The sequence below is a fragment of the Hippopotamus amphibius genome, chromosome 8, assembly GCF_030028045.1.
Source record: "Hippopotamus amphibius kiboko isolate mHipAmp2 chromosome 8, mHipAmp2.hap2, whole genome shotgun sequence".
Taxonomy (NCBI): domain Eukaryota; kingdom Metazoa; phylum Chordata; class Mammalia; order Artiodactyla; family Hippopotamidae; genus Hippopotamus; species Hippopotamus amphibius.
Window position 1 is genome coordinate 101950361 of NC_080193.1, and position 25173 is coordinate 101975533.

Genomic DNA, 25173 nt, shown 5'->3' on the forward strand with positions numbered 1-25173 from the left:
ACTATTTATAGACAGACATAATACATTTAATACATAAAATATGTTGTGTTTCATACAACAGCCTTGGGAAAAAATGAGATAGACCTAGTATAAGATAACAGTAATCAAAGTGGTAAGAAATCTGAGACCAAAATAAGCATCCACAGTAAAAAGCAAACAATATATGGCACTATTGTATAATAAAGAATTCGACTCACCTTTGTCTCTGGTTTCTGGAAATGAATCTAAATTCTAGAATTTCACAAGAGGATTGTCTTTGTCATCTGAGCCCTTCCAATCACACCCGAGTTTACATAAATAAGGTAACTCACGGAAGTGGGCCCCTAGATAGCTTCTGGATCAGGGTTGATTAAGCAGGAAAGACCAACCACATGATTAGAAGGTTGGGCTCTGAGCCACCTAATACCTGCCAACCTCCTGACCTCTGGGAAAGAGAGGAGGGCTGGAGAATGACTGCAATCACAGGCCAATGATGTAATCAATGGCTTCTATGTAATGAAACCCTAATAAATGCTCTGGACATGAAGCTCAGCAGTGCTTCCTGGTTGAACACACTGATGTGATGGGAGGGTGAACTGCCCTGATTCCATGGGGAGAAGGCATGGAACTTCTGTATTCAGGACCCTCCCAAACCTTACTTATATGTCTTTTATTCGGCTACTCCTGATCTGTAACCTTTCTGATAAAACAAATTGTAAGCACAGTACTTTCTTGAGTTCTGAGCTCATTCCAGTGAATTATCAAACCTAAAAGGGTCATGGGATCATCCCAGATTTGTAGGCAGCTGGGAGTGCAGGTGGCCTAAGGATCCCACTTTTGACTGGTGTCTTGTTGGGAACGGTGCCCTTTAATCTGTGTGGTCTGTGCTAACTCTGGGTGGTTAGTGCCAGAAGTGAATTACAGTATACCAGTTGGTGTCAGAATAAACATCAATAATGTAAAACGTATTAAGAGATGCATGAAAGAATGGTTATAAAATTATTAATGGTGTTTACCTCCAGACTAATTTCAGGTGATTTTTATTATTTTAAAAACATCTTTCATGTCTTAATCAAATGTTTTATAATGATCATGTGTTATGCATATAATGGGGGGAAGCTTTTTATGTTGTGAGGGGAAAAGTAAGCTCTGGAAGACATACTATTAAATGAAGAAACTAAGATGCTGAATAGTAGGTATTATAAGATCCATTTATATTTATATATATACATATTCATGGATAATTACATATATTTAAAGAATATGGAGATATGTGCATATTAATAGAATAAGAATAGGAATAATGTACTATAAATGCTGTTGACAGTGGTTATCTATAAGGAAAGGTGTCAGGGACAGAGTCATTTACTATGTATATTTCTATACTGTTTGAATCTTTTACAACTAGAATATTTATGTTAGTCAACTAGTTAAAAAAAAAAAAAGACAAAACAATCCCACAGAAATGTTAAAAAAACAAGGCCAACAAAAATTTTTTTTTTAAATAGATTGCAATTTAAAAATGGGCTAGTAAAAAAAAATATTTCATACAAGAAGAAAACAATATATGAAAAACACCTCACTAATAAAAAATGTTAATTTTAACAAAAGTGAGATATCATTTCAAATTAGAAAAGTCTTTATTATATTTAATTCTCATGAAGACCTAATCACATGTACAATCAAAAATTACTTTGAGACAGAGTAAAACAATATAATATTTATAGGAAGAAACTTGATAATCTTATCAGGAGTGTGAAAATGCTTATGCTCTTTAAACAGCAATTCCAAATCTAGGACACTAAACCAAAAAACACAGTGGACAGAGATACAAAAAATGATTTTTATACAGAAAATATTTGGCATTAAAAATACTGGAGGGACATCCCTGGTGGTACAGTGGTTAAGACTCCACATTCCCAATGCAGGGGGCCCAGGTTCTATCCCTGGTCAGGGAATTAGATCCCACATGCATGCCACAACTAAGAGTTTGTGTGCCACAACTAAGGAGCCTGCCTGCTGCAACTAAGGAGCCCACAGGCCACAACTAAGGAGCAGGTGAGCCACCAACTAAGGAGACCGTAAGTCACAACTAAGACCCAGTGCAACCAAAAAAAAAGCCAAAAAGCTGGAAATATCTAAATGTCCAAAAATGTGGGGAATGAATACACAGATGTGAAAAACCTATATTATGCAATATTATGCATACATTAAAATGACAATTTTGAAGAACCTTTAAGGCAATAAAAAAATAAAATGTAGTGCTCAGTTTACAAAAAGCAGGATTTATAACTGCACATGATCCAAATTATGTTTAAAGGAGATAAACTACTCAGCTTTAAATATAATTTTTTTAAGGTTCCTCAATGAAAGTTTATTATTTTAATAATTTTTATTGTTTTAAAATTATATTTACTCAGTAACATTTTAAAGCAATGTTTCAGACAATCAGTTGTCTGTTGAATCTTTGGTTTCCTTATAGAACCCTTATTCAAGACAATAAAAATATTTTAATTTACTTGATAAAGCACTGAACCTTTAAAGAACACCTGGGTTATAGCTCTAAAGCTGACAGTAACTGTATGATTCTGGGAAAATTATTTATTCTTTCTGAGCCAAATTCACTCATCTGTTTAAAAAAAAACAAGTTTGGCTCAGACTCCCAGGGTCTTTTCTAGATCTAAAAATGTTATGATCCACTATTATTTATTGATACCACTGATAAAGTATAAATCTCTTCTTTCTACTCTAGTTTGATGACTTATGCAAATGTGATAGATTTGTTCAGGAAGATTAATAAATTTGAGGAGGGCTGGATTAGGATTTTAGGGTTAGAATGAACTTGATTAACCACCTGTTATCGTACAGTCATACAAACTGAGACCAGGGATGGTAGCTGACTAATCCATAATCATAAAATAGAAAAACTGAAAACCCAGCACTGAAAGTAAAAAGTCTCCCAGAGCTAATTGTTAAGATCAATGGTTTCCCATTTAGACACTCTTTGAATAAAATAAAGAAAATGCCAAGAGATTAGTAATACTTTAAAATTAACACACTTTTTATTAATGCAGTTGAACAAATAATCATATATACACTCAAGTCATATTATTAATTTGTTTAGCGACAATGTTAGATTCTCAGATCCTTCTGCAATTAATCTTCAGCACCTCAGGGATTTCAGCCAATAGGAAGGGAACTACTGATAAAGACAACTAGCAAATGTAAATAGGAAAGAAGCTAAACCTCAGTTCACAGTAAAAATTCAGAGTGATATTTTAAATTGCATCTTCAAATGTTTACTGATACTTGACAGAATTACCCTCTTTTGAGTCTCAGTTTCTCATTTATAAAATGAGAACAGTAATTGCTGCCTATAGGACTGATATAAAGATAATTATGTAAAAACACAATGTAAAGTATATAGTAGCTATTAAATGTCGTTCCTTTCCCCTTGCCCTTTGCATTCAAAAATCATCATGATCAAGAAGGACAAGAATCTGTAAAATTTATGTACCAGGAAATTCAATGATACAGAGAGAGAAAAGAAATAAAAGACTGCCTAGCTATAAAATCTGCATCAAACCCATTTCATGAACAAATTGTTCCATTTGATAGCTTTCTATTACTGATCTGCATCCAGTCCCTGTTGATACCCGTGTTGATACCCATGTCATGAGAAATATCATCAACTCCAGGGCCCATGTGTGTAGTTTCCATAAGTCATGGGCTCCACAGAGCCAAGATATTTCAGAGAACCACTGAACTGTGGCATTCATTCTCACTCTCTCAGGCTGCAGGTGAAGAAGTTGAAGCCCAGAGAAATGAACTGATTCACCTAAGATTACTCAAGTAAGTAGCAGAACTAGTTCTCTGCTCCTATTATTTCACAGCAATTGCACATTTATGGCCCAAACTACTTATTCTACCAGCATCCATTGCCGAGTTTTCTATTGTAGTTTACTTCCTGTGAAAATACTTTTAGCCAAAGTGTATAGACAAAAATAGAAGAATTAATTGGCTATAAAATTGCAGGGCAGGTGTAGGTGAAATTAGAAATAATAAATACACTCACAGGTTGTAACTAAGTGAAATTCATGACTATTTTAAACTATCTTTACCTCCTTTATATTTTTAAAGTAGGAATGGGTAAAGCTCTAGCTTCTGTGCTTACTACTACAGAGTTAAAATCTATGGAACTGTAAACTCTAATGTAATTAAAAATTAAAATGACCAGAGTTTCCATGGAAATAAAGACCTCATGAATAAAAAATTACTGTGATGCAACTGATACAGATATCTGTTACACTGAAAGTCACACATTGTTTCTTAGCTACTACAAGCTAGATGTTTTTGTTTTGTTTTATTCTTGCCTATATCCAGTTAAATTCTTCTTGAAGGTCTAAATACACCCATATTTTTTATTAATATAATTCTGATATCAAAACATTTCAATGTATTTTCAAATGTTAAACCTGAAAAGACAGGAAAGATCTTCTTAAGACAGTCAATATATTTACATAATTCTAATGCCCTTCTTAAAGTCAGAATTTATACTGTCACTTAACCATGTTTTAGGTAAAAACAAAATCAGTGAAAAAGTTTAACAATTTATTAAATATAAAATTAAATAAAGTATAAAAAGATAAAACAATTGATAGCTTAAGGTAGTTTAAAAAAATAATAGAAAGCAGAAAGACTAGAAAGAAAAAAGACTTTTCTGAAATATTTTTATAATCAAACCTAGAAATCTGAATCCCCTCATGTGTGGGGGAGTGTTATACGTAAATATGGTATATTAAAGGGCATTTAGGCTGTAGTTACCTTGTATTGCAATGTCTCTTGGAAACCCCTGTTTATATTACACTGAATATATATTTGTTGACTAAGGGACTGAAGAGATTGCATCAATTAGCAAATAATGTGAGGTACTTCCTACCCCTATGTTCCCTCACAGGTTCCAAAGTGGACTCAATTGACCAGTGTGAAGCATTGCTGGTGTTCTTTTTAATTTCTTAGCCATTTTTCCTGCTCTACCTAATCTAAGTGTTGAAGGGCCCCAGGGCTGGATCCTGGGCATTCTTCTCTTGTTATCTACATTTCTTCTCTGTTTTCTGTTTTTAAATACCATCCATATGATGATAAATCAAAATGTTTATCTCCAATCCTGACTCTAGATCTGTATTTCTCAGTGCTTACTAAACATTTCCATCTGGAAATCAAACTCACCAGTCCAAAGGACAGCTCCTGCTTTTCTCTTCTGAATCTACTTGACCCCAATCAGTCTTCCTCAACTCAGTAAAATTCACTATCATCCACACAGTTGCTCAAGGCTCAAACCCTGGAGTCACTCTTTGTTCCTCCCCTTCACTTAGCATCCCCACACCCCATTCCCAACAGCCGCTCAATCAGCAAGTCTTGATGATTCTCTCTTTAAAATATATCCTGAATCTGTCCATTTCTCATTGCTTGCTGTATCACTATCACTCTAGTCCAAGTCACCTAAGCTCTCAGCCGTGCAATTGCAGTAACTTCCTAACTGCTCTTCCTGTTTCCATTCCTGTTCCTCTATAATACATTCTCCTACAACACATAAAGCAAGATATGTCACTTCTCCACTAAAAATCTTTTGTTGTGCTCAGAATGAAATTGACCCTGTGATTACCATGGACTCCAAGGCCTTCTGTACCTGACCTCATCTCGTACCATTTTCTCTATTGCTCTCTAAGTTTATGCCACACTGGCCCCTTTTCAGCCCTTTAACACATTGTTTTTTCCTACTTCAAGGCCTTTTCATTTACTGTTTCTTCTACCAATGAAGGTCTTCCCCCTGCTTTTGAATTTTGGCTTCTTTTCATCTGTTGATTGCTATCTCCCTGAAAATACTACCAAAATAACCTATTGATAAAGCAAAACTAAGTTTCCTGCTTACTGTCATAAGGAAAAATACTACCTTGACAGTCTTAACAGTGTCTCTGAGGGGGCAGGACAAAGATGAGATATTTTTGACTTCTGGGGGGTCTATTTTGAGTTTTTCAATGCAAGGGCTTGATAGGTATTGGGTAAAGTCTACAGGGCTGGCAGGGAAACCCCAAGCCAAATTTACGCTCAAAGAATACTTCTCACAGAAATGGGCCTGGTGTAGTACCTTTGCCATGCTCAGCATTGTCTGGGAGTAGCCTGTGAGAAGCATAGGTTCTGCACAAGCACCATGGTAGATCCAGAGCAAAGCAGCTGGGGCCATTGGTCAGTTACCCCACCTGAAGCAAGAGCTCTGCGTGGCTCATTTTCATAGCTGCCAAGGCTTACCTCTTGTGTTGAACAGACAGACTTATCTCTTCCCACAGGTTCAGGGTACAGGTCTTCTATGGTTCTTGTGGGCCTGTCTTCCTGAGGAGAAACTCAGACGGGACCTCTGACACGGCTGTTGATCTTTGGGGTCACAAGTGGTACTCCTGCTCTCCCTCATCCTCAGCTATCACCTCACCAGGTCTTGGTGGCTTACAGATGGTGTGACTCAAATCTTAATTCCTGAAAGGTCTTAGCAATCATGTTGTTCTCATACTGACATTGCCGCATGAGTCTATGCACTGTTACAGTGGGGCACAGGAGTACCAAAAGGTGCCCAACGGATCATCTGGGTTCCACACGTAGTCCCCCTGCACTGTCTCCTCCTGCTGGTCAGGGTCTATCACCCCTGCCAGAACGCTGATGACCTGCTGGTGCCTGGATACAAGGACTCCAAAGTGCACTGGCATCAGCCATATCTTATAGTTCAATAAAAACTTCGTGTGTTCCCCCTGGCAAGAGTATGCTCCCTTTGGGAACCAGGACCTCCAACCCTGCAGGGCTCAGAATTAAAGGAGTGGGAAGCACAAAATCTCCCAGTGTGTCATGGGGAATGACGGTAAACAGAGCCACTCCTGCTTCTGCCCCATGGTTATTAATTAATGCCCCATGCATTCTTCCTGTTGGGAACACAGCACTATAAAGAGGTCTCTGATTTAATGCACCAAGGATGGCAAGCAAACTTTCAGAATGTTGCCTCTGAGTTAATGCTGTAGCTCTGCTTTTAGAAGGCCATTTCAGCATTCTATGAACTTATCATCTTATGTACAGCAATTTCTTCAAGAAACAAACCATATATATCATTTTGCATACATATGCATACCTCTTTGAAATTATACTGAATACAGTCTTAATTGCTGCATTAATGTAGGTGACCAACTTTGTTTTTCCCCAGACAAAACTAGAAGACAGAAAAGCAGGAAGTGTTTAGCTATTTTTCTAATGAGCATGCCTGTCATTTTATCTTCATAAATTCTAAGGAGGCTATGTATATAACAAAATCCAAAGGCATTTTCCCATCCTGTAGATCTATATCTACTTTTAAATGTACAATAACAATGGTAAGATAAAACTATTTAGACCAATGCTTTGTCTCTCATTTTTTTCTTTAGATTTTGTCTAAGTATTCAAAAATTATGTACCAACTAACTCAGTTTAATATTTGTTTAACCTATTTAAGTTACCTAAGAATCTAGATATTACAATTTTGAATATAAAGTTAAGAATTTTGATATTATTGAAATATCATAAGATAATAAATCTTTTTAAGATACCCATCATTATAATTGTACCTAATCATGATTCTAAATTTTTGTAATTTAAACATTTGTAGAAATAATAATTATAATGCTACATCATTTGTCCCATCAAACCAATGCAAAGATAGAGAAATTTTAAATTATGAGGTGTTCAATCTTCTTGTACGATCTAGAATATTGTGTTGGCAGTAAATTCATATATTAAATTCATATATTAAAGGAAGAAGATAGTTGTTTTTCAGTCCTTTAAACCAGTATGATTAATTCACTCTAATTTGTCCAATGATTCAACTATTTATCAGGAATATTCTATTAAATTTTTCTATATAATATATAAACTTCATATTCATAAATAAAATTGCAAAAACTCTTTAAGTCCTGTTTCAAAGCTCTTCATCTTGGAACCAAGACCTCTTTTTCTTTTCTTCCAGTTTTAACCAGAAATATCTCTTAAAAGCAATTTTAAAGTAAAGAAACAAAAACAGTTTCATTATTTTTCTTTCCATTTTAGGAATTCCTCATTAGATAGTCCTAGATTGAGCACATAATGACAGAATAATTGTTTTCATCAATTAATCTTTAATGTTTCCCTAGGGAGAGAAAATGAGAAGAACAAAGAAAAAAAAATGAGAGGGAGGCGGCTTTAGTCAAATGCAAAATTATAATTGTAAAAGACTAATTATCTTTCCTTAATTAAAGAGAAGGGAAAACTTATTTTGACATACATGCACAGGGGAGAGGGAGGGAGAGAAGGAGAGAGAGAAAGGAGGGGGGAGAGAAGAAGGGGGGAAAAGGGGGAGAGAGAATGGGAAACGGTCATTATAATTGGTTTAAACATTAATTCAGGTCCCTTGACAATTTGATTTGTATGATTAAAAAGCCAGTAGTTATTAATACTTGAAGTAAAGAAGAATTGGGGGGGGGTGTCTCATATTAAACAAAGTAATCTTTTTCTTTTAAATGAACAAGACCATCTCCTCCTGAGGTGTTTTGAAGGGAAGAAGAAGAAATCAGAAGGTGAGACAGAACAGAGGGAAATGGAGGAACACAGGATGAGGAAAGTAGAAGAATAAAGGACATTATTTTCAAATTGTGATTTGGCAGGATCTAGAAAAGATGGTTTTAATTTTTTAAATTTTCCCCTTGACTTTGCCAAGGAATCTTTTAAGGAGGCAATTTCATAATCCCTTGAATATATTTTGGAAGTTTCCTCTTGCCTTAAAATGTAGACAATTGTATGTTTGGGATATTGCTTATTTTTTGCTTCAAAGTGCCTCTCAAAAAGGAACAATTTTGTTCATATCAAAAGTGCCTCAAAGTAGCTATTATAATTCCAAATATCATTTAGAAAGTTAAGATGACACATTTTGATTCTAGTATAAATACAGATAAGATGCAGGCGTTCAGCTCAGAGTGGGTACAGAATTAAAGATAAACCTAAGACTGGCAACAGTAAGTCAAATCTTGTGCACCTTGTATCTTGGGGACCCTCCCCTACAAGGAGAACTAGACTTCCAATGGACAAAATAAAACAGGAATGAGTAAAGTTCTGTTAAGATTTTCATAAATTGACCTGAGACAGTTTTTCCAAAGGATGCCAGTCTGAAGAGAAAGCTTCTGAACAGACAATACTCCCGCCTTCATCCCTATGAACTTTCTCTTATAGACACACAATGAAGAAATGACAAGGACAAACAGTAGTATTGTTAGTAATTATGCAGATTTCTACCCAAAATAAGAGTTTTTCAAACTGATCAATTAAAAGAGTTTCTTATTCCTGAATATTACTCTCAAACTAAACAAACTAAACTTAGCATTTGCATTTGGAGTTTTTGATAAAAAAAAAAATAAGAAATCAGAGCTCAAACCCAGTATGAACTTACCTCACCATCATCATTGGAGAGACCCTGTGTAGGAGGCTCAAAGGGCCTCAGAAAAACACGCTGTTTCCAAGTTGATCAGCTTTGATGGGACCTCCAAGATAGACAAATACTGGCTCCTTTAAAATACCTCCAAAATAACCTGTTGATAAAGCAAAACTGATTTTTTTGCTTACTGCAGTAAGGGAGAATATTATTTTGATAATCTTAGCAGTGTCTCACAGGGAAGTCAGGGGTACAATATTTATGAGTTTGGGGGAGCTGGTTTAAGATGTTTCAAAGCAGGGGATCTGAGTGGGATAAGGCAAAGTTTTTACATAATATTTTTTGATTAGATAAAGGGAGGTGAGAGTTTAGAAGTGTCTCACAATCTTCTGCCTTTTTAGACTAATCTGCTATTCCCTACACAACCTGAATTGTTCACCAGCCTGGAACTTCTTTAATTTAAAATGGGTTTTCCTTTGTTAGAATTGATAGCACTTATCACACCATTTTTACAATTGGTTGATAGCATAACTGTCTGCCACTACACTGTGAGTCCCCATAGGACTAGGATTAGGTTTAACCTTTCTCACAGCCAGCAGGTAACACACTGTCTGGCTCTCAATAAATATTCAATCGTTGTCAATGAGTGGAGAAAAACACACAAACATGCTGACTAATTGGATTTTCAACTTATGAACATAACCTCAAATGAATCCTTAATCAAGTAGGGCTATTAATAATAATATTCTTTCCTAGTGTAATTACTCTCCTACTAGCTTTTCTCAACTCCCTAACACACTCCCCACCCTGGCAACAATTTCCACACGCCCTTAAGGGCCCTGCTTCTTATTTCGCTGAGAAAACTGAAGTAATCAGAAGAGAATTTCCACAGACTCACTTGTACCCACCTACTAGCATCTTTACTCATGTAGTCTGTCTTGTCATCCATCCTTAAAGTGGATACCCATGCTTCTTCAGGCAGAGCAAGCACGTCCCATTCTTGCAGTTCCCTCTTACTGCACTACTCTTTATGGTATCTGCATGACTAACTCTCCTACTCTCTAATTTGTTTACATATGTGTCTTAATGCGGTCCACTCTCACTGCCCTATTTAAAGTTGAAATTCTCTCCACGCTGAACCCTATATTTCCATTTCTCTGCTCCATTTTCGTTCCATACTACTTATCAACCTAACATATAAGTACTTTATACACAAAGTACATTCTTATATACATATAAGTATATAAAGAACATACACATACAAAGGACATACTTATATACATATAAGTACATACAATATACTTTAATATGTCTATATACACTTATTATGTTTATTATTTATTGTCTATCGCCCTCTACTGGAATGTAAGCTCCAAAAAGGCAGGAAACAAGTGTTTTGTGGAATGAATGAATGAATGAATGTCCATCTTTAAGATTTTAGAGTGTTCTTATAGAACAGAAATGTAAAAAACACAAGAGTTTCTAAAAGCAATTACAGATGCAATAGTCACGGCCATAAAACTGTTATACAGTTTTATTACAGTAACCAATAAATTACCCTATCACCTCCATTTGATTTCCATACCTATTTTCAGAAATCTGTGAAGCTTAATTTTTTTCATTCAGATTTTAGGAAAGCTTTTTGATTCAACAGGATACTTTAATATATCATTTAAATAAGACTTTTAAAAACATGCTAAGCAAAATGTAAAATTCTTAGCCTGGCCCTGCAGAATTGCTACCATTTAACCTGCCTTATCTTTTTAATCTTTTCTCCAGCTTTTCCTTCCCTGAATCCTAAAGTTCTCACCAAAATAAACTTACTAGCACCCTGAATGTGCTATATATAATTCCTTCTACTTGCTCCTTGAATTCTATACATCTAATAGTTTAATCTCATGTCCATATCCTGTCATGAAAGATTCAACCTATAGATCCTACCATGAAACGATCACTTGCTTTTCTGTACTGTGTAGCAAAAGTAATGTTGAATGGTATTGGTCAGACTTTGGTACCAATATGAGCTTTATCACTTAACAGTTTATGGCAAGTTATTGAATTTCTGAATTTCAGTTCTCCCATTTGTGGGAGACACCATTAGTGACCCAGATGATATTCAATGAATTCTTTCTTACTAAAATACAATTTTTCTTGGAGTGGTAATGTGCCCTTTAAAAAGAGCTATAGTAAAAGAAAAATAAAATAAAATAAAAAATAAAAAGAACTACATTTCCTAGCATCCTTTGTAACTACAGTAGTCATTACAACAATTCTAAACAATAAGTTAAAAGTAGAAGTTGCTGTTGGATCTCCTGAGAAAGACCTTTGGCTCACTCACCTAGCTCGGACCGTTTGCCTATTCTATTCTTCATGTCTGAACTCTGATCAATGCTGGAGGTGGGGCGACCACTTCTCATCTGTCTGGAAGACTGCCTTTGGACTTAGTTTCACAGACAAGAAAAAAAAAACCTCTTTATTTGGTTAAGCCACCATAATCATGTCTCTGTTGTAAGCAGCCAAAGGTGATCCCTAACAGATACACCATCTTGAAAGTTAAGAATAATGCTTATGTTTCAGGATTTTAAAGCTCATTATTAATAAAATTAATTGTAAAAATTAACATATATTGAGCAGCATGTATCAGATTCTGTTTAAGATCTTAATATGGGTTAACTCACTAAATCCTCATAACAATTCAGTTAGGTAGCTGCTACTACTATTCCTTGAGATTAAAAAAATGAAAAACTGAAAGTCTCAGTAATTTGTCCAGCTAATAAAGAGGAAGTAGGATTCAAACCCTAGCACATGCTCTTAACCACAAGTCCAAGCTATAATAATAAGAAACCACTTTCTTTATGCCAGGCAAAATGCCAAGTGCTTTAACCAAAAAATATAAAGCACCAAGTCCAATGCCCACTGCTCATTAAAACATCAGTTCTGCTCCTTGTAAGTAATGTCTTCTTCCTCTGAATTCTTATATAATTTTATCTATATACCTATTATCAAATTTACCATTTTCTATAGTGTATAAAGTTAAATATATCATGTAATAGACACTTAGTTCATTTGAAGCAAACTTCTAAGTCATTTATTTTGGTATCCTATCTGGCACCTAATTCTGTCAGTGATGGTACACACAAGGTTGAGTCATTATGACTGGCAGAGCCATGACAGTGGGAATTGGAAACTATACCATCAAAGGTGGTGACTATACAAACATGCAGTTCTTGGGAATTACTTTAGACTAATCATATACCCTAAGTCCCACAATGATATACATACTGGTCTCACCCAGATTTGTGGTACCCTATTCTATCTCATAATCTATCCTTGCTCTTCTCTTATAATCTCCTACTTCATCTTCCAACTTTACTGCTCCTGCAAAAACCCTAATGTGACATTACATTGGAACTGCCTGTTGAACTTCCACATCTACTCAAAATGGAATAAAAGTAACCAGATTTTCCTTCCTGCCTGAAACAACTACAAAACCAGATAAAATATATGAAAAAATAATTCTCAAAACATTGGACATCACGCAACAGAGGACAGAGATTCCTAAGAGATGGAAAACAAATGAGTTGAAGCCTATGTTATTCCAGATTATCACCTGAAGACAGTTTGCAGGCTGTCGCACATGGAAATATAACCTAGGCAGAGCTTGTCCAAGTAGAGGAGATGGAACCTGATATCAAGGAAGACCAAAGCAGGCAGACTTTGTAGGATCAAGTACTGGAGAAGAGAGCTACACAGATTAAAACACTCCAGAGATCTGTATTCAACAGAGTTCTTACTGATCAGTACATGAGTATAAGGAAACTACATGAGGCCAGTGAAAAAACAAGCTGAAAGGATTTGAGGGAATAACCTGAAGCTCAAAAGGGATCAGAAAAGAGCCTGTTCCCACCAGCCAGAGTGGAAAACCTCATTAATTCAAAAGCACACAGTAGAGTATTCAGAAGGGTTTTGCCTTGACTGGGACAAAATTAACACTAGATTAAATGCTGCTCTGCTCTTACATAAGAAAACTTGAAAGCAAGACATTAAAGTTTCCAGAAAGCTTAACTGTGTCCTAGAACAAAACTCAAGAGTATTTATAAGAACAAAAATATCCAGCACCCAATAAGGTAAAAGTTATGTCTGACATCAAAGCAAATTTACCAGGAATGCAAAGAAGCAGGAAAATATATAAAAATAATGACCAGAAAAATCAGTCAATTGACATTGCCTCAAAAAAAAAAAAAAAAAAGAATTAGTTTACAAGGATATTAAAATAGTTTTGTAGCTGCATTCCATATGTTAAAGAAGCTAGAGGAAAGATTCAAGATATCAAATAGAGACATGGAATATACAAAAAATTCCCATGATAAGCTTTTAAATATGAAAAATAGAAAGAGCTCTGGACAAGATGGCGGAGTAGAAGGACCTGAGCTCACCACCTTCCCCACAAAAACACCAAAATCATAACTGACTGCTGAACAACCATCAACAAAAAGGACTGGAACCTACCAAAAAAAAAAATATATATATATATATACACACACATACATATATACACACACATACACACACACACACACACACACATATATTCTACTTTCAAAGACAAAGAAGAAGCCACAATGAGATGTCCTTAGGCTCCAGTACTGGAATGCCTCAGGCCAAACAACCAACAGGGTGGGAACACAGCCCCATGCATTAGCAGACAGGACAGGCTACTTAAAGTCTTCCTGAGCCTACAGCCACCTCTAAACAATCCCCTTGACATGGCCCTGCCCACCAGAGGGACAAGACCCAGCTTCACCCACCAGTGGGCAGGCACCAGTCCCTCCCACCAGGAAGCCTGCACAAGCCTCTGGGACCAGCCTCACCCACCAGGGGTCAGGCACCAGAAGCAAGAGGAACCACAATCTGGCAGCCTGTGGGACTGCAAACACAGAAAATCAGACAAAATGAGATAGTACAGGAATATGTTCCAGATGAAGGAGTAAGATAAAACCCCAGAAGAACTAAGTGAAGTGGAAACAGGCCATCTGCCTGAAAAATAATTCAGAGTAATGATACTAAAGATGATCCAGGATCTCGGGAAAAGAATAGAGGCACAGACCAAGAAGATACAAGAAATGTTTAACAAAGAGCTAAAAGATTTAAAGAACAAACAAACAAAGTTGAAAAAATACAATAACTGAAATGAAAAATACACTAGAAGGACTCAATAGTAGAATAAATGAGGCAGAAAAACAGGTAAGTGAGCTGGAAGACAGAATGGTGGAAATCACTGCCATGGAACAGAATAAAGAAAAAAGGAAAAAAAGAAATTAGGACAGTTTAAGGGACCTCTGGGACAATGTTAAGTGAACCAATATTCCCATTATAGGGGTCCCAGAAGGGGGAGAGAGACAGAATGGGCCTGAGAAAATATTTGAAGAGATAATAGCTGAAAAGTTCCTTAACATGGGAAAGGAAACAGCCACCCAAGTCGAGGAAGTACAGAGAGTCCCATACAGGATAAAACCAAGGAGGAACACACTGAGACACACAGTAACCAAACTGACAAAAATTAAAGACAGAGAAAATATTAAAAGCAACAAGTGAAAAGCAACAATACAAAGGAATCCCCATAAGATTATCAGCTGATTTTTCAGCAGAAACTCTGCAGGCCAGAGGGGAGTAGCATGATATATTTAAAGTGATAAAATGGAAAAGCTTACAACCAAGAATACTCTACCCAGCAAGGCTCTCATTCAGATTTGATGGAGAAATTCAAAAGCTTTACAGACAAGCAAAAGCTATGAGAATTCAGCACCACCAAACTGGCTTTGTAACAAATGCTAAAGGAACTTCTCTAGGTGGAAAAGAAACAAGAAAAATTACAAATGGGAAAGCTCACCAGTAAAAGCAAACATACAGTAAAGGTAGGAAAACATCCACACACAAATATGATATCAAAACCAGCAATCATGAAAAGATGGGAGTACAAATGCAGGATATTGGAAATACATTTGAAATTAAGAGACCAGCAACTTAAAACAATCATATATATATATATATATGTATATATATATATATGGGACTTAAACATCAATAGACAGATCATATATACACTGCTATATCAAAACCTGATGGTGGGCTTCCTAGGTGGCGCAGTGGTTGAGGGTCTGCCTGCCAGTGCGGGGGACACGGGTTCGATCCCTGCTCTGGGAGGATCCCACGTGCCGTGGAGCAGCTGGGCCTGTGCGCCACAACTATTGAGCCTGCGCTTTAGAGCCCATGAGCCACAGCTACTGAGCCCATGTGCTGCAACTGCTGAGGCCCACGTGCCTGGAGCCCATGCTCCGCAACAAGAGAAGCCACTGCAGTGGGGAGCCCGCATACCGCAACAGAGTGGCCCCCGCTCACTGCAACTAAAGAGAAAGCCCTCGCACAACAACAACAACAAAAAAAGACCCAACACAGCCAATAAAATAAATACATAAATAATTTAAAAAAAAAAAACAAAAAAACAAAAACCTGAGGGTAATCGCAAACCAAAAATCTACATAGACATACACACAAAAAAGAAAAACAAATCCAAACACAACACTAAAGACTGTCATCAAATCACAAGAGAAGAGAATAAAAAAAGGAAGGTAAGAAAAAAGACCTACAAAAACAAATTCTAAACAGTTAAAATGGCAATAAGAACATATATATTAATAATTACCTTAAATGTAAATGGATTAAATGTTCCAATCAAAAGACACAGACTGGCTGAATGGATACAAAAACATGACCCATATACATCTATGCTGTCTATGAGAGACCCACTTCAGATCTAAAGACACATACAGACTGAAAGTGAGGGGATGGAAAAATGTATTCCATGCATATGTAAATCAAAAGAATGCTGGAGTAGCAATTCTCATATCAGACAAAACAGACTTTAAAATAAAGACTTACAAGAGACAAAGAAGGACACTACATAACAATCAAGGGATCAATCCAAGAAAAAGATATAACAATTGTAAATATATAACAATCAAGGGATCAATCCAAGAAAAAGATATAACAATCCAACATAGGAGCACCTCAATATATAAGCCAGAAAAGGAGATATCGACAGTAACACAATAATAATGGGGGACTTAAATACCCCACTTAACATCAAGAGACAGATCATCCAGACTGAAAATCAACAAGGAAACACAGGCCATAAACAACACATTAGACTAGATGGCCTTAACTGATATTTATAGAGCATTCCATCTGAAAGCAGCAGAATACACATTCTTTTCAAGTGCACATGGAACATTCTCCAGGATAATTCATATGCTGGGCCATAAAGCAAGTTTCAATAAATTTAAGAAAACTAAAATCATATCAAGCATCTTTTCCAACCATAATGCTATGATATTAGAAATCAACTATAAGAAAAAAATGTAAAAAACATAAACACATGGAGGCTAAATAATATGCTACTAAACAACCAACAGATACTGAAGAAATTAAAGAGGAAAGAGAAAAATACCTAGAGACAAATGAAGATGAAAACATGATGATCCAAAACTTATGGGATGCAGCAAAAGCATTTCTAAGAGGGAAATTTATATGAATACAATCTTACCTCAAGAAACAAGAAAAATCCCAAATAAACAACCTAACTTTACACCTCAAACAATTAGAGAAGGAAGAAAAAACAAAACCCAAAGTTAGCAGAAGGAAAGAAATCATAATGATCAGAGCATAGATAAATGAAAAAGAGATGAAGAAAACAACAGAAAAGATCAATGAAACTAAGCTGGTTCTTTGAAAAGATAAACAAAATTGACAAACCTTTAGCCATCTTGTCAAGAAAAAAGGGAGAGGGCTCAAACTGATAAAATTAGAAATGAAAAAGGATAAGTTACAATGGATACCACAGAAATACAAAGGATCATAAGAGACTACTAAAAGCAACTATATGCCAATAAAATGGACAACCTAGAAGAAATGGACAAATTCTTAGAAAAGTACAGTCTCCCAAAACTAAACCAGGAAGACACAGAAAATATGAACAGACAAATCACAAACACTGAAGTTGAAACTGTGATTGAAAAACTCTCAACAAACAAAAGTTCAGGACCAGATGGCTTCACAGGCAAATTCTATCAAACATTCAGAGAAGAGTTAACACCTATCCTTCTGAAACTATTCCAAAAAATTGCACGGGAAGGAACACTCCCAAACTCATTCTATGAGGCCACCATCACCGTGATACCAAAATCAGACAAAGATATGACACACAAAAAAGAAAAATTACAGGCCAATATCACTGAAGAACACAGATGCAAAAATCATCAACAAAATACTGGCAAACTGAATCCAACAATACATTAAAAGGATCATAGACCATGATCAAGTGGGATTTATCCCAGGGATGCAAGAATTTTTCAGTATCCACAAATCAATCAGTGTGATACACCACATTAACAAACTGAAGAATAAAAACCACATCAATTTCAATAGATGCAGAAATAGCTTTTGGCAAAATTCAAACCCATTTATAACAACAACGAAAAAAAAAAAGCCCCAGAAAGTGGGCATAGAAGGAACCTACCTCAACATAATAAAGGCCATATATGACAAACCCACAGCTAACATTACACTCAATGGTGAAAAGCTGAAAGCATTTCCTCTAAGATCAGGAGCAAGACAAAGATGTCTGCTCTTGCCACTTTTATTCAACATAGTTTTGGAAGTCTTAGTCACAGCAGTCAGAGAAGACAAAGAAATAAAAGGAATTCAAATTGGAAAAGAAGAAGTAAAACTGTCACTCTTTGCAGATGACATGACACTATACATAGAAAATCCTAAAGATGCTACCAGAAAACTACTAGAGCTCATCAATGAATTTGGTAAAGTTGCAGATACAAAATTAACACACAGAAATCTCTTGCATTTTTATACATGAACAACAAAAGATCACAAAGAGAAATCAAGGAAGCAGTCCCATTTCAATCACATCAAAAAGAATAAAATATCTAGGAACAGACCTATCTAAGGAGGCAAAAGACCTGTATTCCAAAAACTATAAGATGCTGATGACAGAAATTGAAGATGACACAAACATATGGAAAGACATACCATGTTCTTGATTTGGAAGAATCAATACTGCCAAAATGACTATAGTATACAAAGTAATCTACAGATTCAATGCAATCCCTATCAAATTACCAATAGCATTTTTTGCAGACCTAGAACAGGAGTCTTAAAATCTGTATGGAAACACAGAAGACCCCCAACAGCCAAAGCAATCTTGAAAAAGAAAAACAGAGCTAGAGAAATCAGGCTCCCTGACTTCAGACTATACTATAAAGCTACAGTAATCAAAATAGTATGGTACTGCCACAAAGACAGACTTACAGATCAATGGAACAGGATAGAAAGCCCAGAAATAAACCCATACACCCATGGTCAATTAATCTACAACAAAGGAGGCAAGAATATACAATGGAGAATAAATGGTTTCTTCAATAAGTGGTGCTGAGAAAACTGGACAGCCACATGCAAAAGAATGAAATTAGAACATTCTCTAACACCATACACAAAAATAAATTCAAAATGGACTAAAGACCTAAAAGTAAGACCGGATACTATAAAACTCTTAGAGGAAAACATAGGTAGAGCACTCTTTGACATAAATTGCAATATCTTTTTGGATCCACCTCCTAGAATAATGAAAATAAAAACAAAAATAAACAAATGGGACCTAATTAAACTTAAAAGCTTTTGCACAGCAAAGGAAACCATAAACAAAACTAAAAGACAACCCACAGAATGGGAGAAAATATTTGCAAACAATGCAACTGACAAGGGATTAATCTCCAAAATATACAAAATGCTCATGCAGCTCAATATCAAAAAAAACAAACAACCCAATCAAAAAAATGGGCAGAAGATCTAAGCAGACATTTCTGCAAAGAAGGCATACAGGTGAACAACAGGCACATGAAAAGATGCTCAACATTGTTAGTTATTAGAGAAATGCAAATCAAAACTACAATGAGATATCACCTTGCACTGGTCAGAATGGCCATCATCTAAAAGTCTATAAACAATTAATGCTGGAGAGGGTGTGGAGAAAAAGGAACCCTCCTACACTGTTGGTGGAAATGTAAATTGGTAAAGCCACTATGGAGAACAGTATGGAGGTTGCTTAAGAAACTAAAAATAAAGCTGCCATATGATCCAGCAATATCATATTCCTGGGCATATAACTGGAGAAAACCATAATTCAAAAAGATATACACACCCCAATGTTCACTGCAGCTCTATTTATAATAGCAAGGCATGGAAGTAACCTAAATGTCTGCCGACAGATAAATGGATAAAGAAGATGTGGTACATATATACAATGGAATATTACTCAGCCATAAAGAAGAATAAAATAATGTCATTTGCAGCAACATGGATGGATCTACAGATTATCATACTAAGTGAAGTAAGTTATACATAGAAAGATAGAGCATGATATCACTTATATGTGGAATCAAAAAAATGATACAAATGAAGTTATTTACAAAACAGAAACAGACTCACAGACTTAGAAAACAAACTTATAGTTATCAAAGGGGAAAGGTAGGGGGGGTAAATTAGGAGGTTGAGATTAAATATACACACTACTATATATAAAATAAATAATCAAGGACCTACTGTATAGCTATAACCTATATGGGAAATAGAATCTGAGAAATAATAGATATATGTACATGTATAGCTAAATCACTCTGCTATACACCTGAAACTAACACAACACTGTAAATCAACTACAGTCCAATATAAAATAAAAATTAAAAAAAAACAAATTACAATATCTTCATTGAGAAATGCACGGGGTCATTAATTACCAGGTTTTATTAAAAATCATCCAATAACTCAATTAATAATTTGGCATTAACAAATAGAGTAGACACTTCAGAAGACCAGTGAATTTGAAGACAGAACAAAATGAAATATACAATATGAACACAGATAGAAAAAAGATGAAAAAAATTAAAATGAGATATGTGATAACATCAAGCAGCCATATATATATATATATATATATATATATATATATATATATATATATATTTGGAATTCCTGATAGAGAGTAATGGAGAAAGACAAAAAAAAGTTTTAAGGAAAAAAATGGTTGAAAAATCTCCCAATTTCATTAAAACTATAGATCCAAGAAGATCAAGAAACCCAAATACAAGAAATGTAAACAAAACTACATCAAGGAATATCATAATGAAGTTGCTGAAAACCAGTGATAAAAAGAAAATACTAAAATTAGCCATAGAAAAGAAAGACACATATTAAGGAACAAAGATAAAAATGATAGCAGATTTCTCATTGGAAACAATTCAAGGTAAAAGACAGTGGATCAACAATTTTAAAATAAAGGAAAAATCTATTAACTTAGAATTCTTTACCCAGGGAAAATATCATTCAAAAATGAAGGCAAAATAAAGACTTTTTCAGACTGATAAATCTGAAAAATTCATAAGCAACAGATCTACAAAAAAAAAAAATGTCAAAGGAAGTTCCATTTAAATGAATGTTAAAGGAAGTAAAAGGAAAAATGACTCCAGATAGAAATACGGATCTACACAAGGGAATGAAGAACAATGGCAATAATAACTATGTGGGTAAATATAAAGACTCCTAATTATTTAAATCTCTTTACAAGATAACTGATTACTTAAGGTGTAAATAATAACAGTATACTGTGGGGTTGATAAGGTATATAGAAATAAAATGTATGACAATAGCACAAAGGTGAGAAGGGAAAAAATGGAAGTACACTATTTTCAGAGTCTACTATTTTAAGAGTCTTACACTGTATGCGAAATGGTGGAATAGTACTTGAAGGTAGACTGTGGTAGTTAAAGATGTTCAGTATTAGCACTAAAGCAATGAGAGTTACTGCTAGTAAGTCAATAAAAGAGGTAAAAACTGAATCATAAAAAGATAATTGCACCCAAAAGAAGGCAGAAAAAGAAGAAAAAGGAAACAAAGTATGGGACAAATAGAAAACAAATAGCAAGATGCAAGACTTAAACCCAACCATATCAATAATAACATTAAATGTAACTGAAACCCAACAATATATAAAATAGGATAAGGCATCCTGATAAGTGTGATCTATTCCAGGAATGCAAGGATGCAAGGTTGTTTTGCCCTTTGAAATTCAAAGTCTCTCACCATATTGAGAAACTGAAAAAAGAAAAGCCAAATAACCATCTCAATATATCCAGAAAAAGCACTTGATAAAAATCAAATATCCATTCTTAATAAAAACTTTCAGCAAGCTAAGAACAGAAGGAATCTCACTCAATCTGATAAAGTACTTAAGCAAAAATTATGATTAGCATCACAGCTAATGGTGAAAGATCAGAAACAAGGCAAGGATGTCCACTCTAGCCACTTCTAATCAAAGTTGTACTTCAGGTTCTAGCCAGTGTAATAGTTAAGGAAAAGAAATAAAAGGCATTCAGATAGGAAAGGAAGCTATAAAACAACATGATTGTCTATGTAGAAAATCTGATAGAATCTACCAAAAAGCTATTATTAGAACTAATACATGAGTTTAATAAGGTTGCAAGATAAAAGGTGCAGATAAGAGAAGAAGCGAGAGAGTAGCACAGACATATATATACTACCAACTGTAAAATAGTCAGTGGGAAGTTGTTGTATAACAAAGGGAGTCCAACTCGAGGGTGGAAGATGCCTTAGAGGACTGGGGCAGGGAGGGTGGGGGGGACTCGAGGCGGGGGGCGTCAAGGAAGGGAGGGAATATGGGGATATGTGTATAAAAACAGTTGATTGAACCTGGTGTACCCCCAAAAAAATAAAATAAAATAAAATAAAAATTAAAAAAAAAAAGGTGCAGATAAAAAAAAATTGTATTTCTATATAGTAATGCAAAAATCAGATACTGAAATTAGAAATAATACCTAAGGTCTTAGTGATAAATCTGATAAAAGATATGTGAGACTTCTACACTGAAAACTCTAATACATTGCAGAGAAAATTAAAGAGTCAACATTAAGATTTCAATTACCCCCAAATTGATCCATATATTCTACATAATCCCATCAGGTTTTTTTGTTTGTTTTTTAAGAAATTGATAAGGTGATTCTAAAATTCACATGAGAACAAAAGGACTTTAGAACAGCCAAAACAAAGTTGAAAAAGAAGAGTAAGACTCTAGACTTGCACTATCTGACTTCAAGACCTATTATAAAGCTACAATAATCAAGACAGTGTGGCACTGGGTATCAAGATAGACCAGAGTTGTTCAACCCAGGTACTATTCACATTTTAAGCCTGATAATTTTTTGTTGTGGGAGCTGTCCTATGTACTGTATGATGCTGAGCAGCATTTCTGGCTTCTATCTACCAGAAACTCTGACAACTAAAATTGTCCCTAAACTTTGCCAAATGTCCCCTGGAGGCAAAATTGCCCCAGTTGAGACCACTGAGATAGACAACAGATCAATGGAAGAGAACAGAGTCCAGAAACTGACCCACATATATATGATGAACGGGTTTTTCATCAAAGGTATAAATTCAATTCAATGGAGAAAGTATAGTTCTTTCAAAAAATGATGCTGGAACAAACGGATATTCATATGCCAAAAAATAGTCAATCTATGCCTTGTACTATGTATACAAAAATTATCTCAAAATGGATCATGGATCTAAATGTAAACCTAAAGTTATAAAATTTGCAGAAGAAAAGATAGGAGAAAACCTAACCCTGGGTTAGGCAAAGATCTCTTAGATACAACATGAAAATATCATCCTTAAAGAAAAAAGAAGATAAATTAGATGTCAAAATTAACAACTTCTGCTCTTTGAAAGAATCTGTTATGAGAGTGACAAGATAAGCTACAGAGCAGGTAAAAATATTTGTAAATCACATTTCTAATACTGGACTTGTATCTAGAATATACTTTTTAAACCTCTATAAGAAAACAATTAAATTTAAAAATAGGTGAACGATTCAAACTCTAATTAAAGAAGAAATATAGATGGCAAATGAAACATGAAAAGATGCTCAACAGTGCTGATCATTAAAGAAATGGAAATTAAAGCTACAGTGAGCTACAACTACACATCTATTATAATGCCTAAGATTTAAAAGCCTGTCCATACCGAGTGTTGCCTACAATAGAGAGCACCTAGAACTCTCATACACTTTTGACTGGAATGTAAAATGGTACAGTCACTTTGGAAAATCATTCGAGAGTTTCTTAAAAAGTTAAATTTATACCCATCCATAGGACTCAACAATTCTACTCCTATAGATATTAACCCAAGAGAAATGAAAGCATATGTCCATACGAACACTTACACAAATGTTGATAGCAGCTTTATTTGTAATAGCCAAGAACTGTAAACAACCCAAATATCCATCAACAGCTGAATGGATACACAAATTATGGTATATTCATACAATGGAAGACTACTCAGCAGTAAAATGGAATGAACTATTCATACATCTGTGACAGATGAATCTCAGAATAACTATGCTGAGTGACAAAAGTCAGATTTTAAAAAGGCTCATACTACATGATTTCATTTTTATAAAATTGTAGACGTAATAAATTGATCTCTAGTGACAGAAAGCAGTTCAGTAGTTGTTTTGGGATGGTGGGGTGGGGGTGGAGGCAGGAAGAAGTAGGAATGGATTACAGCGGGGCACTGGGAATCTTTGGGGGGCGATAGATATGTTCATTATCTTGACTGTGGTGATGGTTTCATAGATATATACATACATCAAAACTTACCAAATTGTACACTTTAAATATGTGAAGTTTACTGTATGTCAATAATATATTTCAATAGAAATATTTAAAAATAAAAACTCTGCTGGTATCTGACTCCCACTCCATCCTCTGGTTTTAGAATTCTTTTGTTAATTGAGATATAATTGACATATAATAGTTAAGGTGTACAATGTGTTAATTTGATAATTTCTATATTAATATGACTACCACTGTAGCTTTAGCTGACACCTTTATCATGTCACATAATTATTATTTCTTTTTTGTAGTGAGAACAATGAAGATCTAGTCTCTGAGCAACTCTGATGTTTATAATACAGTATCATTGACTACAATCACCATGCAGTACATCAGATCTCCAGGACTTGCATATCTACTAGTTGCAAGTTTGTACCATTAAAAAACATCTCCCCTGCATTCTTACGCCCATATCACATTCTCAAAGGTTTTCCATATTAGTCATACAGTTTATTTATCTTTTTCATGAATCAATTTAGTATTCATTAATAAATGTGATTTTTTTAATTCTGATTTTATTCCTTAAATTTTAAGAATTCAGTCAGCAATGAATATTATGTTATTTAACAACAGAATTCATAGCTAACATTTATGTGGCAAAAGTATACTAGGCTTTGCCATTACCACTAAGTTAAATGAGTAGAATTACAGATATTTAGATTAAAAACAACAAACCATTTAAGATGTCTAAAGCCTAATCAGTTATGGGGAAGAGATAATTCAGTCCCCCTTGGCAGGAAGTAAGACACTCTATGGTCCTGAAAAATAGAGTATAATAAGGAGAAATTTTTTTTAAAAAGCAAAGAGAGAAAAAATTAATGATCCTTCCTTTCTAAATTACACACTCCTGTCATTACTCCAAAAATATAAAACTGTACTTGAAGATGTTATAACGCCAAATATGGGGGG

General features: G+C 34.9%; 1 protein-coding gene across 8 annotated transcripts in view; it reads right to left on the minus strand.

Annotated features, from left to right (window-relative positions):
* Positions 1-3076: 3076 nt before the first annotated feature.
* The window catches only part of CARF (calcium responsive transcription factor), a 75406-nt gene continuing 53309 nt past the window's right edge, over positions 3077-25173 (minus strand). For 7 of the 8 annotated variants that reach the window (XM_057744269.1, XM_057744267.1, XM_057744274.1 and 4 more), the window contains 2 exons: positions 9470-9608; positions 3077-8176 (listed from right to left, as the gene is read on the minus strand). The gene's annotated coding sequence lies outside the window, so the exon portion shown is untranslated. The remainder of the gene's footprint in view (positions 8177-9469; positions 9609-25173) is intronic. The other variant, XM_057744270.1, reaches the window with a different exon arrangement.